Source organism: Ambystoma mexicanum, chromosome 7q, assembly GCF_040938575.1.
Source record: "Ambystoma mexicanum isolate Mex_15411 chromosome 7q, UKY_AmexF1_1, whole genome shotgun sequence".
NCBI classification, from domain to species: domain Eukaryota; kingdom Metazoa; phylum Chordata; class Amphibia; order Caudata; family Ambystomatidae; genus Ambystoma; species Ambystoma mexicanum.
In genome coordinates, this window is record NC_090941.1 from 512,813,796 (window position 1) to 512,839,020 (window position 25,225).

Here is a 25,225-nt window from a genome sequence, read left to right on the forward strand (position 1 = left end):
CCCAAATTTACTTACAGAAACACACCCAAATTTGATTTTCAAAACACACCCGAATTGGCTTACAGAAACACACCCAAATTTGCTTACAGAAACACACCCAAATTTGATTTTCAAAACACATGAATTTGCTTACAGAAACACACTCAAATTTGATTTTCTAAAACACACCCAAATTTGACTTTCAATGGCAAATGCTAAGGCACCATAGGTAAGCGAAATGATGTAAGAGTAGAGGTGCGTGTTGGAGTGAGAGCATTAAAGAGCATATCGGGAGAACGGTTGGAACAGGCAGAGGGGAGAGTGAAGGCTCAGGAAGGGAAGAGAAAGGGTAAAAAGAAGAAGGGAGCTAAACCCAAGGAGACGAAAGTAAGAGAGTCCTTGGTAGTCCAGTTACATGGCTGAGTGAGCTGGCAGCCACAGGAAAGGGTCCAGAGGTTCGGGTTGTTGTAATAGTGTAATGTAGCATCGCGGTAAGCTGACAGGGAAGCTGACAGGGGACTTAGAAAAGAGCCTTTGAAAACAGAACAGAACAGAACTGTAACAAAACTCTCTGCATCGAAGCGAGTACACGTGGGAGGAGCAATGGAAACATGCATCTTTCTACCCATTACTATTTCATGGGGCGTGAGGTGGTGGTCCGAGCCTGGCAGATTGCTTAAGGCAAGGGTGTACAACTTACGGCCAGGCACGCAGGCCAGATGTGCCCTTCACATCATGATTTATGGCCCTCCAGGCTAGAGGAGTTCAAGAATAAGGTGCAGCCCTTTACTGGTCATTCCCTCTCCAAACGTTAAAGAGACAACACAGCAACACAGAAATAGCAGATGTTGACAGCTTAATTCTTGTTTATTTTTAGACATCTAAGAGAATGAAAGTACCAAACCAATTGACACAAAAACACTGCTGGTGGTGCATAATATGTACCATGAAAAAGCAATTATGCCTTGCATTTTAGACAAAAGGTGAATGGCAAGTGTGTGCTAACTGGAATTATATAAATTGGCAATTTCTTAAAATGCAGTGGCTTTTAAAACAAATGTTAAAGTGTTTTTTTCATTATTATTGGTATTGAAGCTATGATACAACAAGACACGTAGTTTGCATGGATAATGGTATTTAATAAGTGGAACTACAATGTCATTTTCTTAAAGCCTCCCAAAATACAACTCCTTCAGGCGAAGGGTACACCTCAGGCTTGGGGGTTATTTTGTCAGCATCCCTGTTCTCTTAACAAACATTAGTTTATGTTTTCATTATATTCCTATGAAATATTATAGGATTTTCTCAGAAAATAAAGAAATAGAACAATATAGTCAATAATTACATTTCAGAATGTGTCTTTTCGCACTCTTCATTGTGAATATTTTCTGGTGCAAAAAGCCTGCAGTATCCCTGATACACCACATAAGACTTTCAGATTACATCTGGCCCTCCAGCAAAGCCAGTTGTGCTCCCCTGGCGTAAGGCAAAAAGAGCTAGGGGAAGCCAGTGCAACCGATATTTTTGTAACATACCTTTCAATGTTTCAATGTGTTCCTTTAAAAGGTTATTTAGATGTTCCACAGCACCATTGCCCTGGGGGTGGTAAGTGGTAAAAAGCTTGTGCTTAATGCTAGGCAGGGATGTCACTTTGAAAAATAACTAAGTTGAAAAGTGTGGTTCATTGTATGACCGTAATACTTTGCACACTCCCCATCAGGGAAACACCTCATGTACGAGGAATATATCAGGCGACTTGGTGTCAGCATGGGTACATGGTCCTGCTTTTATCCATTGTGAAAAAGGACACACCTCCACAATCAAATATAGTCAATATGCAAATGCTGAAATGGGCCTGTAGGGTGGCATATTGCTCCTCTCGCCATTCTCAAGGTATGCCAAGCAGTATATTGCTGGCACATGGCACAATTAACAATACATGGGACAAGCAAGTGTATCTAGCAATCTTCCTAATAATGGGGCATGCCGTACTGGTGTGCTGTCTGCGCACTGGAAGCCCCAACCTCTCCACCATGACAGTCCTGAATGTACAGTAGACCTTGTGTAGGTGGAGTCTGAAAATATTATCACTACCTAGTCCTCGTGTTCTTCAAATACTTGTATCATCACTACTAACTCAGCTGCCTGGGCAGAAAAGTGTGTTGGTAATATAATGCTTACCAGAATCTCAAAATCATCACCCTTATTCCTAACTGTTCCTCCCAAATGCCTCAATCCCATGCTCTGATTGGTTGTCTATGAACCATCAACGAAGACCACTTCTACTACCTCTAACTTTGTTTCTTCAACTGGCAGTACATTGGCATGTATGTCTCTATGTCTGTGCATGTAGAACAGTCATTAATCCATTCTCCTCCATCTACTGGTTCAGAAATACATCTTGCAGGATGTACTGTGTGACATCTGACAATGTTTATTGATGGATTGGACAATAGGACTTCATAGCAAGATGCTCACTGTGTAGTGAGCATGGACCTTGGTTTCTCAAGAACAGCAAACAGTGCATGTTCACATATAATGTTACTGCACAGCCCAGAGATCATTTCTCTATAGCAAAGTCTGCTCCACCCTGTGCTTGTTCATATGGAAATACCCTCTCATTAATGTATCTAAAATCTGACTGAAATATGCCATGGGTCTGTGTCACATTGAAGTTTTCTGCACAAGGACAGCTGTCATTACGTATCCATTTGAATGTGAAGATAAATACAATCTTTCCTTGTAATCTGGTATCCCCAAAACATTGGCTGTAGGTATTGCTTATTTCAGGGCCTCAAATACATTGATCAACTTGTCTGTCTATATTATGGGGCTTTTGTTTTTCTGTGCTTCCTTAAATCCTTCCAAAAAGGGGCTGAACATACGTGCTGTCGTCAAAGACCCACACATGCCAATAATTACATAGTCCCAGGAATTGTTGTAAATATTTCACTGTCATGGGATGTGGTGTGTTTGCAATTGCATGTGCTCTATGAGGTGCCACCCTCCTCCCTTCCTTTGATATTATCTGGCCCAAACATAATACTTCTTTCTGGCAATACTGCAATTTTCCTTTTTCCACTGTGTAACATTTCTCAGACAATACTGTTAGTAAACGTTACTGAGTCTGTCCTGCCCTCTTCCTGTGTGGAGCTACACAAATACAAATCATTGACAAACTGTGTAATGGTACTGGTTGTTTGTATATTTCCTAAGTCCATCTGTAGCACTCTGTGGAAGACACTGGGGGACTCACAGTACCCCTGTGGAAGTTGTGTGTGCTGGAATTGGATCCCACGATAGGTAAACACAGTGAGATACTGAGAATCTATGTGCAATGGAATGGAAAAAAAAACGTTTTAGGTCAGTTTCTGTAAAATGTGCAGCTGTAGGTGATATGTTACACACATTTGTAGTCAGGCTGAGCACAACTGTAAACTCTGCCTCCACAATATTGTTTAATGTGCGTAAATCTTGTCTAAATCTCCAAGACCCACCTTTTATTTTTTTCACTGGGTACCCTGCCGTGTTGCATGGGGATTCAGATGGGAAAATGATAACTTGTTGCATGAAGGCAGAAATGGTCTCATAAATGCTTTCGTCTTCCTCTCTTGACATGGGATACAGTTTAACTCGTGGTCATATTGCTCCCTCCTTCAGTTTTATTCAGACTGCTCCAATTCCTTTCAGCAGACCTACATAAAAAGGGCTGCTAGTCTATAGTACGCTTGGTACTTTTGCCAAACAGGGTTGCAAACAGGATGGTACCTTTTTAGCCAACAGCATTATCTGTGGAATTTCTCTGTACTGTATTTGCAATTGATATTGAATGGATATTTCAAACATGACTTCATCATCAGTATCAACATCTTCAAATAATGTGTCATCTGTCATGTCACTCAACCGTTGTGTTGAGTCCAATTCTAGGGTTGTGCACCAGTTAACACCTTCCACATCTGTCCAGTGTAGCACTACTCTGTCATCTCACACCATGGCTGCTTCTAAGTGCATTATTATGATCTCTCTGTCTGCCACATCTGTGGGTACTTCTGCACTGAACTAACACTATGTGGGTAATTATGATAATGTATCCTGCATTCGCGGAAGCCTTCCTAACAACACCTGTTCCCCATAAAGGAACAATTCTGAATTTAAGGGTACCCCCGTTATGCTTCCTAGCCATTAAATTCCCATAGGAAATCTCTTCCATTTGCATAATGAATGCCTGGTGTTGAATATATTATTCCTTCCTCAGTAAATGAAATGATCATGTTTAATTTACTCAATAAGTCTCTTCCCAATATGTCAACCAGTGTCTTCCAGGAATACAAAAATGAGCAGCCATTGTATCTTCTCCCACTGGTATAGGTAGGTCTTCTGTGAAGGGAACCTTTGTTATAGCCCCAGAAACCCTGCATCCATTGTTATTTGTGACAGTGGAAACCCTCCTTCCCTGTCACAAGATCTTGTGCCCTGGTGTCAACGAAGAAAGAAAACATCTTATCTCCTATTTTCACCCCCACCCGGGGTTCCTCTTCCAGTTCGGGAGTTACTGTTAGCACTGGACACATCAAGCTTCTCTGTGGGCTGTCCCATTGTAGATAAATGTTCTTCTGTATTTCTGTGAAAGGGTTTCCTTCCACCACTGTCACATCCCCTGTCCTGGATACTGCAGTTTGTGGCAATATATTCCTGTCCCACTGCCTGGTCTGTTGTGATTGCATTTGTAATGGATCCAGTGCTTGCTGCAGTTGTTGTAAGTGCTGTTTCTGGGGCATGTTTGGTGGTCTCTGGTTCATCTGCATCTGTGGTTGTGTCTGTTGTGGGAAAGGTTGCTGCAGAGTTTATTAAAATGTGCCCTGCTCTTGCTGTGTCTGTAAAGAATATTGCGGGGGACAAGCAGGCCCCCCCTACTGTGCTGGGTTGCTGCTATCCTTCGTTCGTTGACCCACCACTCCTGCATGCCCATGCATAATGCCCATTCTTCTCACATGTTCACACTGTGCTCCAAAACCTCGAAACCCTCAGAATTGGGGTAAAATCACACCAAAACGTTCTCCATATCCACCTCCAAATCCATACCCTCTTTCCCATGGTGCATATTCCCTCCCCCTGGGATACTAGTTGCCTTCTCCTCTTCCTCCCATTTATCCACTCACCCTGTGTTGTTGCTACTCCTGTTAATAATGTTCCTCTTCCTCCTCTTCATCTTCCCACTCTTCTTCCCCTCGCATTTGGTTTTGGATGCCTCCACTCACATACAATTCTCTTTCAATCTCATCTATTATGTTCCTGCTAATGCTACCAGCAACTCCTCTCACACTCTCTTCTCTTTCTCTGTCCTCGGTCATTCTTCTACTAATTCTGACATTAACTTCCCTTCTGTACTTTTCTCTTCTTCTTTCCTGCTCATCCTCTCTCTCTAAGACCTTCAGGTTGTCATTGTCAGTTTTCTGTCTGTCCATTTGAAATATTATCTGTCCTCCTACCCATTTGTCTGGTACCACTGCTGCTTCTTGTTCCCCACCCTTTATGCTTTTCACTCTTTTCAACTCTTCTTTTGCTTCTTTTAGCTATGCTTCTAAACGGTGCCGTCTGTCATACCCTACTAACTCTGGTAAGGTGCCCTTTGTGCCACCTTCTTTATCCCTTTCTGTGTTATTGTCTTCTGCTTCTGTGGGCATATTTCAGGGATTACTATAACATGCAGCAGCTTGCAATTGATATAATCCTGGCACGGTCGAATATGGATAACATGATTGAGGGGAAGGTGGCGCGATAGGTTGCACACACCCTTCATCATCTTTTCTACTTATACTTTCTTTTTTGATCTGCTCCTACTCCTCAAACATCTTCCATAAGTCAAGTATGCTTAGTCTGCTCTTTAATTTCCTTCCCGTATATGTGGCAAGTAGATATGAGTGCATATGTTGCAGCAAATGCTTCAGGAGGGTCCCTTCTTGGGGCCATGGCTGGACCATTTTGCCATCCATGTCTTTGACCCACTGAACGTGATATTTAAGAATCTTTTGTTTATATTGGCAAAAAGACTTAAACAAATGAACAATAGGAGTGTCCGTCATTATAATGATATAAACTCAATTTACCAATTATATTCAACAATCACTGTTCCAACACAATCCCACCATCTTTCCTATTTACCAACCCACCTTTCTAACAATACACCACAATATCAAAACAATATCCCTCCTAACTCACACCAACTATACAAAATCTCAATCTATTTCATACTTACCTCCAAACAATCCTAACTTCCTACCCTACCAACACACAAAACACCTCTACCATCCTTTTATATACCTAACAACATCAACACCATTAACTTCAACAAATAAAATCTATTCTACACAGCTGTCTTCCCTTTATACGGGGTATCTCCTCTTATTTCTTACTGCTGAAGGAGGCTGGGCTTTATGCCCTGCCACGTGGCCTTCCCCAACTACTCTTGGAAGTATCTATTTTCCTCTCTGTCTTAAATATTCTTTTTCAACTTTAACAACAATAACAAAACTCCTATTGCTCGGGGGTCCATGACTCTTATTCAAGGTTAGAATATTTATCCGTAGGAAAGGAGCACTTTGTATTTGTATTTAGTTTATTTGTAAAGCGCAGACAGGCCCGAGGACATCCGGGCGCATAGTCTTGCATACACAGTTACAGTACATTACAGTAAGGGTCAGTGACAAGAAATTCAAGCTCCCCCAGTTTAAAAGAAGATACGGGGAACAGAGTTCTCGTAGAGGAATCATGAATACAATAATGTACAGACTAAGGCAATAAGGATAAGCAGGAAACTATACAAAATATATAGACATAATCAATAAAGTAAGCAGCTAAGTAACAAAATATACAAGAAAGCAGAGCGACCCTGGGGTTAAGGCCAGACCTTGTATGAAGTGCATCATGTGTTCTGCGTGAGGAGCCAAGTTCAAGCACTTCCACTGGTTCGCTGAACCCAAGTATTTGGACAAGACCCTGTCGGACCACTCCCCACTGGTAGCCACTCTGAAAGGCCCGTGAAGGAGGCCCGCATGGGGTTGTGGAGGATGCGGTCAATGCACTAGAATATGGAGCAAGCACACGATCAATATGAGATGAAATCACTTCCTTCTTTGAACTGAACAAAGGGCCTGTGGACGAAAAGGGGACCCAGTGGGAGGCATTCAAGATGACTTTGATGTGAGTGTGCATGCCCCAAGCGTTGGGGGTCAGGAAGACTCTGAATGACTCATTTGAAAGTCTACACGAATAGATTTAACAATTTAAGGGGGTTCTGGCGAAGGGGCAGTGGGTTGGGGAGAAGTTTGCAGCAAAGATGCAAGCTCACCAGAGGGTCCAAGACTCACATTCACAATTTGACAGTAGCCGCAGCACGGTGAGAATACATGGGGAGAGGGACAAAGCATTCTGGCTGCTGGCATGGCTATTAAAGCAAGAACACCCAGGGGTAAAGTTCACCCAGATAAAAGCCCTGGCGGGTGATTTGGTGCTGTCATAACAGGGAATAAACAAGGTATTCCAGGGGTATTAAAGGGATGTATGCGACCAAGGGCACCTACTCGGTTGTCGAGGCCTCGGACCTGTTAGACCTGGTCAGACAGTCCTGATTAGAGGAGGAAGCCATGCAAGGGTTGGAAATACACATAGAAGAGGGAGATACTGTGTGCGATACAGTCCATGCAAACTAATAAAGTTCTAAGGAGAGACAGGTCCCTGGTGGAGCTGCCAGAAATGATGAGAGAGGTGATAATCATTGCACTTCTGAAAGAAAATAAGGTCCTTACCCAATGAGCCTCATACAGGCCTATTTCTCTGCTGAATGTTAATGTGAAGATCTTTGGTAAAGTACTGGCGTCCAGGTTAGCCTGGGTAGCCCCAAATCTAGTACACCAACCTCAGTGTGGGTTCATAGGAGGGCAGGATACCTGCATGAGCCTGGGACGTCTGCATCATTTAATGTACTTAGTTCAGGGCTTGCAGGGGGAGATGGCGCTGGCTGTGCTGGCCTCATTCAAAGCATTCGACTTGCTTCAATGGCCACGGTTGTTCAAAGTGTTAGATGCCTATGGCTTTGATGGCGAGATCTTGAGATAGCTGACATTATTGTATAATAGCCCGATAGCAATGATCAAGGCAGGTGGGTGGGTATCACCAGGTTGGTCACTGGGGCAGAGTACGCGACAGGGCTGCCCAGTTTTCGTGATCTTATTTGTATTGGCACTCAAACCCCTAGCCAGGTATTTTTGAAAATATATCCCTGAAACTGGCATCACAGCCGGTGGGGTGTTACATAATATTTCGCTCTATGCAGACAAGATTTTGCTACATATGGATAACCCTCTAAAAAACATGCCGATAATCATGGAAATTTTAGATAGCTTTCGGAAATTGTTGGGGTTCCAAATTAATAGAAAGAAATCAGTGTTGTTCTTCCGGGTGGGCCTAAGTACAAAGGAAGGTGAAACTCTCACGGACTCGTCGATCAGATGGGAAATTGAGTCTTTTAAGGATACAGGTTTTCCATGACATTTAAGAAACGTTTGTCTATAAAACGGGGTGTGCGCTCTCAGGGATAGGGGACACTGTGCAGTTTTGGAAAAAGCTGCCTCTGTCAATAATCGGCAGGGTAGCTCTTTGTAAGATAGTGGTGCTCTCTAGGCTGCTGTATTTCTTCACTCATATCCCATACGCAATCAAGAACGTCTTTTTCAGAATGTTGGACAAACATGAGGGGAATTGTTATGGCACACAGGGCGGTGCAGGGTGGCCACGAAGACGCTCCTGAGTAGACACAAGGAAGGGGGGCTGAATATGACAGATTTTGAATTATACTACACAGTCTGTAGTCCACTGGAACATGACCCCAGGGGGTGAGATCCTGGGTTTATTGGGTGGGATTGTGGAGGACAGACACTGCATGGAATTATTGTGAAGCTCCATGTGGGGGAAGGGGGATACCAACGTCTTTGGGGTGGTGAGGGAAGTGTGGAAAAAGCTCTTGGGAAGCTGAAGGTCAAAGGTCTATATGGCAGAGAGCTAATCATAGAATTTGACGTAACGATCAAGACGGCACTGAAGAGTGTAGGATTCGGGCAACTCTGAAAAAGAGGCTGTGCACTACTCTAGGTGATTTCTTCACGGGTGGGAATTGTTGACGTTTGGCGAATGGAGACAAGCATACAGGGTAGTGAATGGCCATTTCCTCACATATGCAAAAGTGATGGGGTGACTGGTGGCACTGTGGAAATTTATCTCAGAGGAGCCGGAGAAAAGCCCTCTAATGCAGACATTATTGGAACTTGGGGAAGGCAGGGAGAGGATATTCAGGGCGTACATGGCTCTTCAGACCTCACAAGTGGATAAGGCATTGACGGGCAGGGAAAAGTGGGAGAGAGACAGGGGTTCGCCAATCTCAGATGAAACGTGGGAAAAAGATGTGGGAACAAGTTATGGAAACATCCAGAAATGCACAGTTCCAGCTCATTCAATTCCATCATTTGTACAGGGTCTACTTGACTACGTAGAAGCTGCACATGATAAACCCATCGATAACTCATGAATGTCTGCATTGTGGGCGGGGTCATGCTGGCTTCTGACGTATGGTTTGGAACTGCCCAGTCATTACTAGACATTGGAAGAAGGTGATGGAACGCCTAAATACGTTATTGGGTAGAAGCTATGAATGCACACATGTTGTATGTCTGTGGGGCCTCTTACCGGGGAAAAAGTAGCTGAAAGTACAACATAAAATTGCCAGATTCTTGTTAGTCCTAGCCAGGAGGCGAATAGCAATTGCATGGAAAGGGGCAGATGTATCAATGAGTCAGCTAACACTACCATAGAATAAACCTATTGTGCTTGCGTAAGGTATGGTCATTTGTCTCTGTGCAACCAAATGTGTCCCCCACAACCCAGAGCTGAACAGAACACCTAAATGTCCTATGCTTTGATACATGACTCTTCTTCAATCTTCTTTAACAGAGTGAGGTGTGGGGAGGGAGGATTCACTTCCCTCAAGAGTGGGGCGCAATGCATCTATGATTTTCAGAGTTCTATGTGCAAGGTGCGTTCTTTAATAACCCACCCCTCCAACCCCAGGACCAGCCCGTGAATGAAGCTTGCACAAAGCCCTTTCCAAGAAGGAGGTTTAGTGGGGAGCATTGGGTCACTCCATGGCTCTCTCACATCTGAGACTCTGTGTCCAATACTTATTTTCTTAAACATCGTTGCAACAGAGGTCCTCCTGATCTAGTATGTGACCCCTCTCAACCATTCACATCACACTTCAATGCGTTCAAGGTGAGCAGAGCCCAGTCAGTGGCGTAGCACAAAATACGGGGGCCCACCTGTGAGCCATGCTGAGGGCCCTCACCTTCTAAGCACTTTAAATCACAGGGCATGCCACACCCCGGCCCGTGTGTGCACAATGTCTATGGTGATTATGCTGCTGCAGGGGCATGCACTACTCCAAGTGAAAGAAGTAAATATGTTTTTGAATCAAAGCTTAAATGTTTCACCTAGCATAGAAAGAAGGGGGTAGTGCCTGGTCACAAAATATACTAGCCACCAGTGGTGGCTGATGAGTTGTTTTATTGGAAGATGTATGTATTTGCCACAAATTTGCGATTGCAACCTAGCATAGCGAGGGGGATCAAACTAATGAAAACGGGTTTGGGGAGGGGGTTTCACGGTCAAGGGGATTCTTTCCCCTCCCATGAGAACATGTTTTTGAATAATGGGGTATAATGGTGCATTACACATCACACATTCTGTGAAAATTTGGGTAGAAGGTCAGACGGTTTTCAATTGGTTTTGTTGGGTCTAGGGTAACTCATGGAAAAAAGTATAACGGGTGCAAGTCACCAAAAGTGCACAAGCGCATTTCCCAATGCATTGTCATGCCGGTCCCTTCAATATATGCCAGTTTAAATATATTAAATATTTTCATGCTGGCTGTGCCCATACATTTCCATGCTGGCTCCACCAACATATGCTAGTATTCACATATAAGAACATGTTCGCTTTGAGATGTTTTTTATACTTTACTTGGCACTAGGCACAACGCTGTCTCTGCCAATATATGCCAGAACTCATATGAAAGAAAATACTCATGTTGGTTTGGCCATTAAAAGTAACATGTCACAATAAGAAAACATGTCCAAACTGGTTCCAATGTAAGCCAGTCTAGATCCATAAAATCACTTATCATCCTTGCTTTATTATAGATGCTCAGTTAATAAAAAGTCATGCTACAGTAAGAAATATACAGGCCGCTACACCAAAAGGTCAGTTTAGCTTGGTAATACTACTTATCATGCTTGCTTTACCAAAGATGACGAGTAATAAATGTCATGCCACATTAAGCAATGGCTAGACTGGCTGTACCAAATTGCCAGTCTAGCGAGGTAATGACACACACAAACTTAGCTTTGCTGGAAAATACCAGCCCCTCAACTTTGCAACAATTTATGATGCACACATGCATGCAAATAAATCATCAAAGCAAGCTAACATGTGTTACCTTGCTTTGATGAATTATGCCGTTGCAGGTATTTTCTTTTTCAAAAATACATATATATTTCTTTTCACATTAAAAAAAAAAAAACATTTGTCCAAACCGGCCCAGGCATGGCCAGAAACCGGCCCCACTCCCCAGGGACGATATTGGTCTGGCCATGGGCCGACAGGCCGAGGGGCCAATCCAATCCTGCGCCTGGGCCTATTCAGATTTCTCCTTGAGGCTAGCAACCTGTGTCTAACATGCTGAATACTGCATGGCCGTGCAGCCCTTATGCTTTGACTATGGCTACTTAATATCTGCAAAATGGCGTCTGCTTATATAGGCGCACTATGTCTAAACATCTGAATTACGTACAATATTAGGATTGTGTGGGGTCCTTTACATCGCCCCCCTCACCGTATGGACCATCGTATGGACCATCATAGTTCTTCCAATGGGACTCGCCTCACTCTAAAGCACTAAGGGGGGGTGGGTTTGTGTCCTTCCCACAGTGGTAAAGGAGATTGCAGGGGTAGCAAGGGAAAACACAGGGGTCACGGCTGCAACCCCTTATTTAAGTTTAATGACAGGTTAATGCTATTGTATTAATTATGTATTAATTATGTAACCAACAGCTAAAAATGTGAAAACTAAAAACAGGGCACAAAACCCCACAGATATTTGGGCAATGATCCCTTTATTAGCCTATACTGTGGCTGAGTGTGCCATGGTAACAATGGAGGAAAAAGCCCTTTCAATAGAGCTGTTAAAAAGGGAATGTTATGAAGACTCAGCAGAATAAGGGCAGATCCGTATGTTGAAAGATCTCCCTGGTGCTGAAGGACGGGAACTGCACTGGAAGTCTGTCCACTGTCTACCCGTGTTCTGTCAACCACTTTCGGTGTACTTCTTAATTCATGACACCTTCTTCAGGACTGTCTCCTGTCTATATTGCGAGTCTGGTGTGCATATACAACATGCCAATATTACTTATGGTCTGTCACTCACATGTATGTTGTCATATGGTTCGGGTACAGGTGCTGTATTTAGCTGTTTGTGGAGTTTCTGCAAGAGAGACATATGGAAGACACAGCTACATATGGAAGACACAGCTACAAAATACAAATGTGGTGAAACCTCACAGTAGTAAAATACAAATGTGATGAGGCCTCACAATGGCAGGGCCCAAAGTGGACAAGGCTAATAAAAAAAAAAACAGCAGAGCTCAAAAGGCGCAAATCTCACAGCTGCAAACAATCAGACACGGCGGAACTCTTCAGCAGCAACAATGAACGTGGCAAAGTTTAAGAACTGCAAAAGTTCCAGGTGATAAGACCCCACAATGGCTACATCCAAACAGTGGATTTCCACATGGAGAAACAAATGATGGAATGAAACATTTGTGAGTCTGTTGCACCATCCCTTAAATTTTGTTTGAAGTCCTCCGGTTTGGCAGAGGAAGAGGGGCTCCACTGCAGAACTGGGCACAACGATTGGAAAACAGGAAAACTGTCCTTATCCTCTGCCCTTCACCGGCTGTCCAGGCAAGTCTGCCGGGCGAGGGTCCAGTAAGAGTGTGAGTTTATGGCCCTTGGAACGTGCATCTGTTACTGGATAGGATTACACCAGAATAATTCTGATTCCAAATAACTGGACAAACCCAAGAATATGGCAAGTTGCTATTTTATTAGCAATTATCTAAATCAATTTACAACGAACATCAACGGGCGATTTCCGCATGAAATACAATACACTCTTTGTGTATTGTATTGCCACGTAGCATGGCGAATGACGCCATGCTACGTGGCAATAGTGATAAACCTATCAAGAGTTGGGATTGGTTAAGGACACATGTAGATATAAAATCATATAGGAGCTAAATGTGTTATTGGTTGCCCGATATCAGGTGTACAACTCATGACTGGCTCTTCAAATGTGTCATATTAAGACAAATCAGTTACACAGTATTTCATTGGTTTCCCAAGCTATAAGGTCTTTCGTTATATGGACTAATACAATTGGTTGTCACACTTGTGTCATGTCTGGAACATTCAGTTCAATTAGCAACATGTAAGCCAAGACCCAGGTGAAAGTAGATAGGACATGAGGCTGCCTTATCACCCAATTAACACATCTCTCATCACCCATGCCTCTGCCATGTAATTCTTTTTGTTATTGGCCTTGCAGAGTAATCTTGTACTTAGAATGCAATGGGAGTGAGGGCACTCGCTATTACGTCTGGAACTCTAAGTTCAAGCCCTTTTTCCATCTTTGACTGACAAGACAGGAGACCACGATTCTGTTCATTCTGCAAGCTTTTAAATCTTTTAAATGTATTAAGACTTGGCATCCTTTGCGTTCTTCCTTGCACCTTAATGTGAGAGGCTACATTCTCCGCACACATGTTCCTCCTCATTGTAGATAGCTGACATCGACTTCTCAGTTCTTGACTTCAGGCCAGACAGCCTCCCAACGCAGCTCCAACAACCTGCTATTCTACTGTGACACAACCTTTCATTCTTTCTTCATGATCCTTTGGCTTATTATTTCATTATATCAATGTCCAGTTTCTGTACAATGGCGGCTATGCCTGCATTCTATTTACTACTTGTAGCTAGCCTATACGATGACTTGATCTATCTTGTGTTTTCAACATCTGTAAATTCTTTATACTTCTGATTTCTGCACCACTTTTTACTGTGTAATGTTCTTTTACACTTTAAGGTTCACTTGATTCTTTACTTCATCATTTCCCCTCTAGGATCCATACATCATCTTCGTTCAGTATTTCAGGACGTCATGCACACCTTCCTATGAAGTCATCAGTTTGTTTTCTTAGCTCTTTCTCATATTCCTTCAGGGAGTTCCTCCTGCAGGCTGTCATCAACTCAAAGGTACATCCGATATGGTCGTCTTAATAGACACCGTATTGCATATACTCGCTGGCGTATTGGTACAATAGCTGGTGTTAGACAGGGCACGGTCTCATGGCTCCAATACAGGGGAGGTAGATGGGTAGGATCTCCTACAGATGTATACGTCTGCTCCTCTTCAAGTGCTAGTCGGGTCAACGTGTAGGTGAGCCTGCAGAATACATTCTATGAAATTGTGCACATAAAGAATCAGCACATTTCACAGACAATGTTCTTGTCTCGGCTTGCACCATTAGATTTTTAGATTTGTTAAATCAATCCTGTTCTTTATCTTTTCACTGTGCAATTGTTTTATATGAAATTTGGTAGAACTGTTTAGGATTGTATTTATTTTTACATTTTTTCAAGGAATTGCAATGCATTATAACTTTTTTATTTATTGTTGATTACAAATGTGTGGATTAGATATGTGAATGATATTTTCTTTTATTGCATGGTTTGTATTTTGTACTTGAAAGGCCATTTGAGCTGAATAATGTTGAAGTTATCAATGGGTAATGCATTCACTACTCTGCATCTTGGATTGGCCAGCAAACAATGTTATCCTTCTGAGGTTGATAAAATGAGTAACCATGAGATGGCTGAAGCCCTCCTGTTTTAAAGCTGGAGAAGCAAGTAGCACTGCTAGTCGGCTTAATTCCCAAGGGAACTTTTCACAGTCTCCTGCATACAAACACGGGGCCCCACGTGCCATGGATGGTGGGAGAAAAGTAAGAAAAATGTGTGTGTGTTAAGCAACCCACATGACCAACACAAGTGTGCTCAGAACCCCCACCACCCAACTCAGAAGCTGGGCAGCAGGTGGAGACCTAATTGTGACATGCCCTAAGACAACGAAGGGGTGAGTAACAGTAACCATGCTGGCAGACTTCCTGCGCAGTCAAGATGTATGTCCTGGTATATTTTTTTGCCTGTGAAACCTTATAGTACATCATTGTAGCCCTGCACTGCTATCTTGCTCTACTGTGATTTTCTCCTGATGGTCACCATTGTAATTTGTTCGCAAATCTTTTCTGCCATTGGCTTCCTTCACTGTGATTTTGCCAACGGTGTTGACCACAGTGGTATTTGTGCCCAGTGCAGGGAGCTCCATGGCTCTTCCGACATTGATTCTGCTGAGAGATGTTCCACTACTAGCACATTCGCAAGACTACACCGGATAGGGTGCTTGAAATGGCTTTCATGGCCTCTGCTGCCTAGTCCCCCAATCTACAGGGTCAGAATATATTCTCCATCTTATAAAATCCATACTGACTAAGCCATCAACACACAGGAATTAAACATCCCTTCAAACACATTCTAAACACTCCACCACACTGAGCTCCCACCAACTTGTATGCACAATTCGAAAAAACACACTGTCATACTGTGTGCACATGAGGCTCCTCTATACAGTATACAGATACATCAAATGTTTTTGAAACAAACCTCCTAGAAACACACTTGCATGCTGAACCCTGGAACTTATAAACAGTACACACCACTGCAACAGCAAAGCTATCATGCATGTTCAATCTATCCCTTCTAATTACAGTACAGTGCACGCAAGTACTCCTTCTTGGAGACCTTAATATGGGTTTTAATGACCCATCAGACCAGCCTGCCCTAACTACAGCCAACATCCTTTCAGAACTTGGATTCACCCAAAGAAGTAAAACCTCCACCCACAACAAAGGTAGAATACTTGATTGGGTGGCAGACCACAACTGCCAGGCCAACATCCTATCCATCTCACCACTAATCTGGACTGACCACTACCTTGTGTTGTTTATACTTTCTACCAACAGACCCCCACCTCCTCCCGCCCTTAGGGCTCCACCCACACTAACTAGAAACAAAAATATTATTACTGTGGACAGACTCATCCCGGCCTTACTTCCCACCCTCAACCTGCTCCCAGACAATATTGATCCCGAGAGCCTGGTTGAGGAATACAACAAAATTACCACCTCTCTGGACCGGATCGCCCCCCTCAAACTTAGACCAAGTAAGCCAAAAACCCACTTGAATAAATGGTTTACACCCTTCCTAAAAAACCTAAGGCAACAAAAAAGAAACTGTGAGGCTGCCTGGAAAAAACTTCCATCAGAAGCAAACAAGATCAAACTCACCAAACTGTCCTCCCTCTACAAAAAGAATTTTGTCTAGCTAAATGAATATCCTTCGATACACGCATATCCCATGTCAAGTTCCATTATGAAGGAACTAGTTACCATTCTCAAAGAAATTGAGACCCCCATAGCATTACCTGACACCTGCACTAAAAATAAAAAATGGTGTCAGATATTCAACACGCCCTAGTCAATAAAATATCCACCTTACAAAACAAAATGTCCTTTAAAAAATCTTCTCTAAATGACCCTCCGCCATCCAAAACAACTGGGAATACCAATGCTGATGAATCCACCAGATTCAACTTCATCAAAGTTTCTATTCTCGAAGTGGAAAGAATCATTATGTCCCTAAAACCTGCCAACTGTCAGGGTGATCTCTGACCTGCGCAGCTCATCAAAGATGCGGCCCGAGACCTGTCACCTTTCATAACAAAACTTATCAATGCGTCCTTCTCTACTGGCACCATCCCTACCAACCTTAAACAATCCTGGGTACTCCCTCTCCTATAAAAACCTACTCTTGACCCATCTACACCTACCAATTATAGGCCAATCACGACTGTGCCCTTCCTTCTAAAAATTCTGGATAAGGTAGCTTATATACAAATCCAAAAGCACCTGGAACTACACCACCTACTAGGAGGGAGACAATCAGGCTTCTGTCCCCAACATGGAATGGAGACAGCCCTCATCGATCTCAAGACCCAAGTTGATGAGCTTACAGATAATGGCAAATCAGCACTACTCCTCCTCCTAGATCTTTCAGCTGCGTTCGACCTTGTTGACCACACTATTCTCTGCAACCATCTTGACACAGGAGCACACTTTTCTGATGACGCTATCACCTGGATTAAATCCTTCTTAAATGGCAGAACAATGAGGGTCTTCTCACCTGTAGCAGCTGCCGACCCCATACCCATAACCTGCAGTGTGCCTCAGGGTTATTGCGTCTCACCCACACTCTACAATATTTTTACCAGGCCCTTTTCGATGTTCATCTCGGTATCACCTACACTAACTATGCAGATGATACCCAGATCCTCCTTCCGCATTCAGGCGATTATGAAAAGGATTTGGCCCTGGTGAATAGAGTGTACATCATCATCCAGGCATGGATGGCCACGCATAGTCTATGCCTGAATGATGACAAATCCGAACTCATCATCCTGGGCACCCCCTCTAACCTAAAAAAACTAGGATCTGACTATTCCGCATTCATAATTGATGGCAACAGTATCAAAATAGAACACAAGGTAAAAACACTAGGCTTCTATCTCGATTCAAACCTCTCATTTACCAAACAGATCAATTCCCTAGCATCCTCCACGGCTTACATGTGCAAACTCATTTGCACCGGCAAGACATTTCTCTCTGATAGTAGCTGCACGATCCTGGCCAGAGCCCTCTTTTTATCTCGCCTGGATTATTGCAGTGCCCTCTATTTGGGATCAACTAAAGCTGCCATCAGAAGAATCCAAACATTACAAAATAATGGCCTCAGAGCGGCACTAGGCATTTCCAGAAGAGATCACATTTCTGAGAGCAGCCGACAAAACAACTGGCTACCAACCAATGACAAAATCCTCCTAAAAACTTTGTCGCTCACCCACAAATCTCTCAACAATGCTGCCCCCAGCTACCTGGCCGAGAGATTCCATAAACAGACCTCCCTGAGACCACTCAGATCAGCTAACAGAGATGGCCTCTCCATACCTAATTTCAAACGCGCCACAATCGGAGGCAGCAGCTTCCCCGTGAAAGCAGCCAACTGTGGAATTCCCTGCCTTCCACACTGAGATTAGACGAATCTTACCAAAACTTCAGATCTAACATCATTATGTGGCTGAAATCTAATGACCAGTAAATGATAACTCTTGCTCAACCTCTGTATATATTGCTTCTGTAAAATATCTGTATCATTTGTATATAATGCTTGTAATTAGGTACCTTCTGTATATACCTTCTTGTATTAATAACCTGTATGTAGATTGTATACCTTCTCTGTTTTAACTAAGCCTTGCATATACTTGTAACTACTGCGCCCTGTTACACCTGGATATGATGTGCATTATAAATAATAAAACAAACAAACAAACAAACAGTGCCATGACACTATTCACATGGCAGTTTAGTGCTGTATAAAACCAAGAACATAAAAATGCATTTCACTTTCCTGTTAGGAGAGAACCCTGCCTCATATGTTATGGTGTCAAGAGTAATGTACAAGCGAAGGTGTAATTCAGCCTATGGTTTATACTATACAGCTATTATCATTATTATTATTATTATTATTATTATTATTATTATTATTATTATTATTATTATTGTTATATGGAGCCAACACTGTAATCTGTTAAACCATATTTGAGAGAGGCAAGTTGTACTTCTCAGTGATCGCAATGTTGGAAGCCAAAGAAAACAAGATCCATTTTCGCAAAGTGATTTGCCCAAGATCACAGAGTTTTGGTGAATTTGGGATGCCTGGTTGAAACCCCAGGTTTTCTGAGGCCAGAGTTTGCAATTTTGTAGGCTTCATATTACACATGTTTCCATTGGATCTTTAGGGTTTGCACCGACATGCAATGTTGTCTGAAGATTTGCACCCTGAAAGGGATGCTCAGCCAATCAGGTGGCTGGAATTACATACTAGAACACACGAGTATCCCAGTGGTATTACTGCCGGGATACCGCACAGGCTAACAGCGTTACTGCCACCCGGTCAGGTGCTTTTAGCACCGGATCAAGGTTTGGGGGCGGTAATGGGTATTGCACATTGGGTCCATTGGACCCTATGGGGCATTTTCGGCACAATTAGCGTGCACTAATTGTGCCCAAAAATGGGCTTTAAATTGGCAAATTTACCCCCCAGCTTAGAGCTGGGGGCAAATGCTGTCAGGCTCATGATTGAGCCGGACCCTTAAATGTGGCGGTAATAATGTTACCGCCACATTTAAGGGCTACCGCCGAACTCGTGATGAGGCCCACTGTGTATCGCTTCCATTTTCCAACCACCTGAGGACCTACCTCGGGTGGTGCCATCTTGATTGGGGGAGACAACAGGGAGTATCCCCCTGTTGACTCCCCTCACGCCCACCCTCCCTCGGCCCCCCTCAGACATCCCGCAACCTTCCCCCAACCCCGCCCCTTCTTCCCTCCCCACTTACATGCAGGATGGGAACTTTGTGCTCCGGTGCCGGCACTCCTCCCCACCCTCAGTACACCCTCAGTACCCACCATGGAAATAGAAAATGGCCTAGGTCTCACAATACGCGCTGAGCCTGGTTTTCCCATGACAACAAGAACAAAAATATATTCACACCCTGGACGGAGCCCTGGGTTGCAAATATCAATCACTCCTTGATCGGGGGTGTACATGGCCGGTAACGGCCCACAGCCCTCCCTGAGGCCCTCACTTCGCCCAGGACTGCCTAGGCTTGGGCTGGTGGGCTGTTACCAGCTATGTACACCCCCCCCCCATTACGGGGTGATATCTACAGTAGTCTGACAAGAGATAGACTAGTACTTTGTGTATGGTTGCCAACTTGTCGATTTACTGTGTTGGGTGTAGGGTGTCCAATCCTAAGGCATAACCTCTGACTGAGTAGGAAGTGACATCCCAGAAATGGCTGATCTGCCCCAAACATTTCAGCAAGGAGGACAGGTGCATGGATTTCAACTTAGTCCCTTCTTTAGAGCAACTAACTGAAAGTGCTGCAATATTACTGTTATGTCGCATCTTCCTGCTAGCTTGGACTGAGTGATGTCATGGTGAGAAAGTCATGTGGGTGACGGGAATGTTGGAATGTGGTTGTATGAGTGTGAGTGTTCCAGCCCAGGCAGAGGAGCCATGTAGCCTGGGTGATATGTGATGAAGTGAGACTCCTGGAGGCAGGCAGCATGTAAGTTCTCCAGAGGTTCCTTTATTAGGATGCAGTTTACACGAGGTCAGGAACACGACAGGTGCATGTCAGGGTCAGGGGTACAGGACAGGAGCCCACTGGCTCCCACCTCCCAGGCTCACATCTCCAACTGCATGGGTGTGGAACTGTTATTGCAGAGCTCAATTTATTACAATGTTCAGTGGGATTTTTTCCACACACAAATATTTTTATGTTTAGTTTAGATGGAAGCAAATCAGTCTCGCTTCTGACTGTCTTCGGACGCTTCAGACTCAAGCAATATTTGTTTTTCATACAAAGATTGTTAGTCGTAAGGAAGAGCTTTAATTGCTTGGAGGGTATATTGGGTTATAGCTGCAAAGAGCACGGCATGGACGTCTAGCTCTGGCCTGCATAGTGCACATTGTGTTTGTGAATGGTTTTGATGTGTGGTTTACGATTTTAGCTCTAACCATTTGAGTCTTTCCAGATTACATTTGGAAAAGAAATGCACGTTTTGTATGTGTTTGCGGATGGTTTGGAAGAGTGGTTTAGCCTTAAGCTTTCGAGGATTTTTAGCTTTCAATGTCATGAAGATGAGGACTTTTAGCACACTTTACATATGCTAAATTGAAATGTTTGCTGTGCGCATTTACTGACTGCTTTTAGTGTAGCTTTCGAATTGTTAACTTTAACTGTACAAGTTGACCAATTTTAAGTGGTTGAAGAGTTTACGGTGTCAAGCATTTTTGAATTGTTTTGGGGATGTAGATAGCTAACAATGTCTGATGCTTTGTGGGGAGATTGGCTGGTGTGGGGTGGGACGCCTCCCGAATCGCAGGTGTGTGTTGGTGTGGTGTGGGGCGCCCGCTACACAGTGTTTGAAGTGTACTAAAAGAAGCATTGGAACTATGTTCCCTGCTGGCCTGACTCCCTACAAACCCCAACACCACGCCCCTCCCATGCGCCATACAGTCCCCTAAACGAATGTCTCTGGTGTTAAAGGGAACGTTCAGTGCAAGTTTCAAATTCTTCCTACACTTTTATTTTAAAACGATTCCATTCCGGAACGGTTTCTTTTTACATTAAATCTTGATAAGTAGAGGAACACTGCTGCCAACCACTCTCGCCCACTTCAACCACTGCCCCTACACCAGTGATTTTTCTGATAATTTGTGTGTGAGAAGTTTGATGTAACTGTTTACGGTTCAAGTATCTGAATTCTTGTATTTACTCATGCAATGGGAATTTGCGTGCACTTACGGAGTATTTGATTTTTTTTTTTTTACTCAAGGTTTCTGGGTGATCTAATCCTGTGTTTGCTCTTGTAGCCTTGGATCAGTATCTCTGTACAGTTGAGTCAGGATTCACGTTCACCTCATCTAGACAGTTTGTTAGTAAGTAGGCTTACTGTGGAAATTGAGGTGCTGTGGTGTAGATGGGCTCCGTTGGTGCCAGCGTTGAGAACTTTGTGATTGCTGGGTACATGACTATGATGGTTGGTACAAATCCAGTCTAAATTGGAAATATTCATAATTTTATGACTGACTCGTCTCAGTAGGTTGAACATTCAATGTGACTGCTGAGTTCTCTCCGGGTTCGGTCAATATGACAACCATTCACCACCTTGTTGCAGCAAAAATGAAAAGTGTGTTTTTCTTGGTTGGAAAGTCGGGAGTTGTCTTGCATTGTGGAGTTCACCTAGTTTATCGTAGTCCAGCTCGCAAGCAGATTAGGGCGTGATGATGGTATGTTTGAGTGTTTCCTAATATCATGTGTGCGGTGTTGTCACTGTATGTATGTGTGTGAGAGTTGGTGTTCAGGTTGTGTTGTGGTTCTGTTGTTGGCATCCTGCATCTTGTACCATCTGTAGCTTGAGCTGGTTCTTGGTTGTTAGATTAGGTTACTCTTTGGGCATTAGGCCCTCGTGCCAGCCCAGTGAGGGGCAGTTACTGCCTGGATGTGGCAGGTCTGAGGCCCACTGGTGGAAGTGGTGGGTGGAAGGTGTGTTGTTCACGTTTGGTTGGTTGTGATGTAGCAATGTATGCCCGGTGAGAGGCAGCCAGTGCTCAGATGCAGCAGGTCTGAGACACACCGGCGGCAGCGGTGGGTCGAAGGTGTGTTGTTCACGTTTGGTTGGTTACTCTTGTATTGTGCCTGTCTGAGGTGAGGTAGCTTGAGATGTCATGTGGAATGTTTATGTGTGGATGATGGAATATTCTGAGTGAGTGTTCTGTGTAGAGGTGGTTACAGTTGGCTGGCCCTGGGTGATGGGAGCCGGTGTTGTCACAGCTTATGTCCTTTATGTCTTCATGTGGATATGTAACTAAGAACTTGGACATAAACTTACCTGAAGAAATCTTAAAGAGCCTGGAACCTGCTTTTTAACAATGGCGACGACTCGGTCTTTGGTAACCTACGTGCCACAAGCTGATGGACTGAGGACCCTGCTGCGGGGGATGCAGGAAGGACAAGCTTCTGGAGAAGGACAACACCGCCCCCAAAAAACAGTAAGTCCCATCACCCAGGGTGCAGGTGGAGCCGGAGGATTAAAGCCCCATCTTTGGTGGGACCGACGCACATAAGTAGTGGGCAAGCTGGGCCACAGGGAGCCTTCAGGGAGAAGCCCTGACATGGCTCCCAAGAGCGCAGGGGCAGGAACGGGAATTGGGCCCCATTGCAGAGGGATCAGCTCCAGGAGCAGGAAGGAGGACTGCGTCCCAGGGTTCTGGGGAAGTCCAAGAAAGAGGCCCCTTTTTGGATGGGCAGCTCTTAAGTAGGAGGCAGAGCTCTGCCCTGGGGGCTGGAGATGCCGCTGGACCAGCAGGTGAAAGATAATACGGGCAATACTGGGAAATTGATGTTGAAAGCAAACGCTGTACCCTGGTCCTCCGTGAGATGTAATGAAGAGCTAGCCCACTGCGAGGAATGTGATGCTACTCTATGTTTTCTTTTTTAAGTTAGAATGGCAATAGAAAAAAAGAGACGCTGCTCTGTGTTTGGGAAATGGATGTGAATTTGACATGAACAAGGAGGACTGTTTGCCTGACTACACGTTACTCCCATGTCTTGTGCACTCATAGCAATGGGGAGCTGTTGTTTTAAACGGTGTCCTTCTCACAAGATAATTGCAGGCTTTGACGTTATGGGAGCCTGGCAGCACCGTACTGTGCTTATTGTGCACATCATGTTTTTGGCTGTCTGAAACTCTGGTGATTTATGAGTCTTTCGTGGCGAGGTCTCCTGGGAAGTGAACGATTGTTGGCCTATGAAGCTCTGCATAGCCCTGCTGAGCAGTAGTGACTGATGATGTCACACATGCAGCAGGGGGAGATGGTAAAGCGTAGAATGTTCTTTGGAATGTGCTATTGTTGGAGCTTCGTATTATAAGTGCTGTTTGCCCTGAGGATTAAAAGGGAAAGTACTTTAAGGAATCTGACGTTTGGCAAGACATGTGTCTTAGAAGGAAGGAAGCAAAATATGTGTGCAGCTATATTAAGGCAGGAATGAACAATGCTTAGAACATGGGAAACCTATGATACGAATCAGATCCAAGAGACATGGTTTGTTTAGGTGCCAAATGCTGTGGTCTCTACTTGGCAAAAGAGACATTTTCGGCGGATTGTGATGCTGGCATGCCGCTCCATCTCAGTTAGTGAGGCAACAGGTAGTGGCCAACAAATAAGGTGACATTTTTAGGTCATGACAGTATGGTGGGGTATTGGTTTGTGCAGAGAGTAACAGCCATAATGTTGGGTAGTTTGAAACTTTAATATACCTATTTAAAACTGACGGAGCATTTTGCATGTGCAGGATGGTGAGAGCCTTGGTGCGATGTGAATCTGTAGAATGGGGGCACTGCAAGGATGCAAATAAGTTTGTGGTTATAGAAGATATACATGCATCTTAAACGGTGCTGTTCTGTTATGTAAATGGGTAAGTGAAACAGTGACAATATAGTGTGGTAATATGTTGTATTGAAGGGTATTTAGCATAATTCTTTTGAGGAATTGCAGGTTTCGAGTGCCAAGCACAATGGCACATGGACACTAATAAGCATAAATCGTTGCTGTTAGTGTAAGATGGGTGGTATGTGTATGAGTGTGATAGCTTTAATCATTTTGAGGATTTTCAGCTATATTGCACATGTCAGTAGAGCCTGTGTAAATGGCTATGGACTCATAGGTTTGCTTAAGAGCCTACACATGGCTATGGATGTTTTAGTTCATAAAAGTGTTAGTTTTGGGGATTTTACTTACTATGAGCAACATGGTTTTGTATTCAAATGTGCACAACGCCAATGTTTTCAATGCGGTTTATGTATTGTTTACAGCATATGGTTGCAGCATGGAAGTGTTGAAGTGTGAAATGCATGGTTTGAATTGTTTGGGTAATGTCAGTGGGGTATATAGTTTTCCTTACATTGTTTTGGTTTGGTTTGGGTAGTTACCTGTCGTGGTAAAAGTTGAACACCCATGCAATTGTTCTAGAGTGAGGTAGCGCCTCGACTCTTTCAATTAAGGATGTTAGGATTTTCTAATTTCATGTGAGGGGATTAGTCTGGTTATAGGGGTTACCTGATTCCGGTAAAGGTTGAACAGCGATGAGGTTGTTCTGTGAGGGAGGTAGCGCCTCCTCTAGGGTTTTTTTTAATCCTTCTCATCACATTGGACAGTAGGTAGCTGGTGGTAAAGGGGTAGCTGGGGACGCCTGGTAATGACCTGTCGGTATTGAGTGTGGTAAGTCCTGAGATGATGAGTAAATTGTTTTCTATGTTACTTGTGGTATTTATTGTGGATT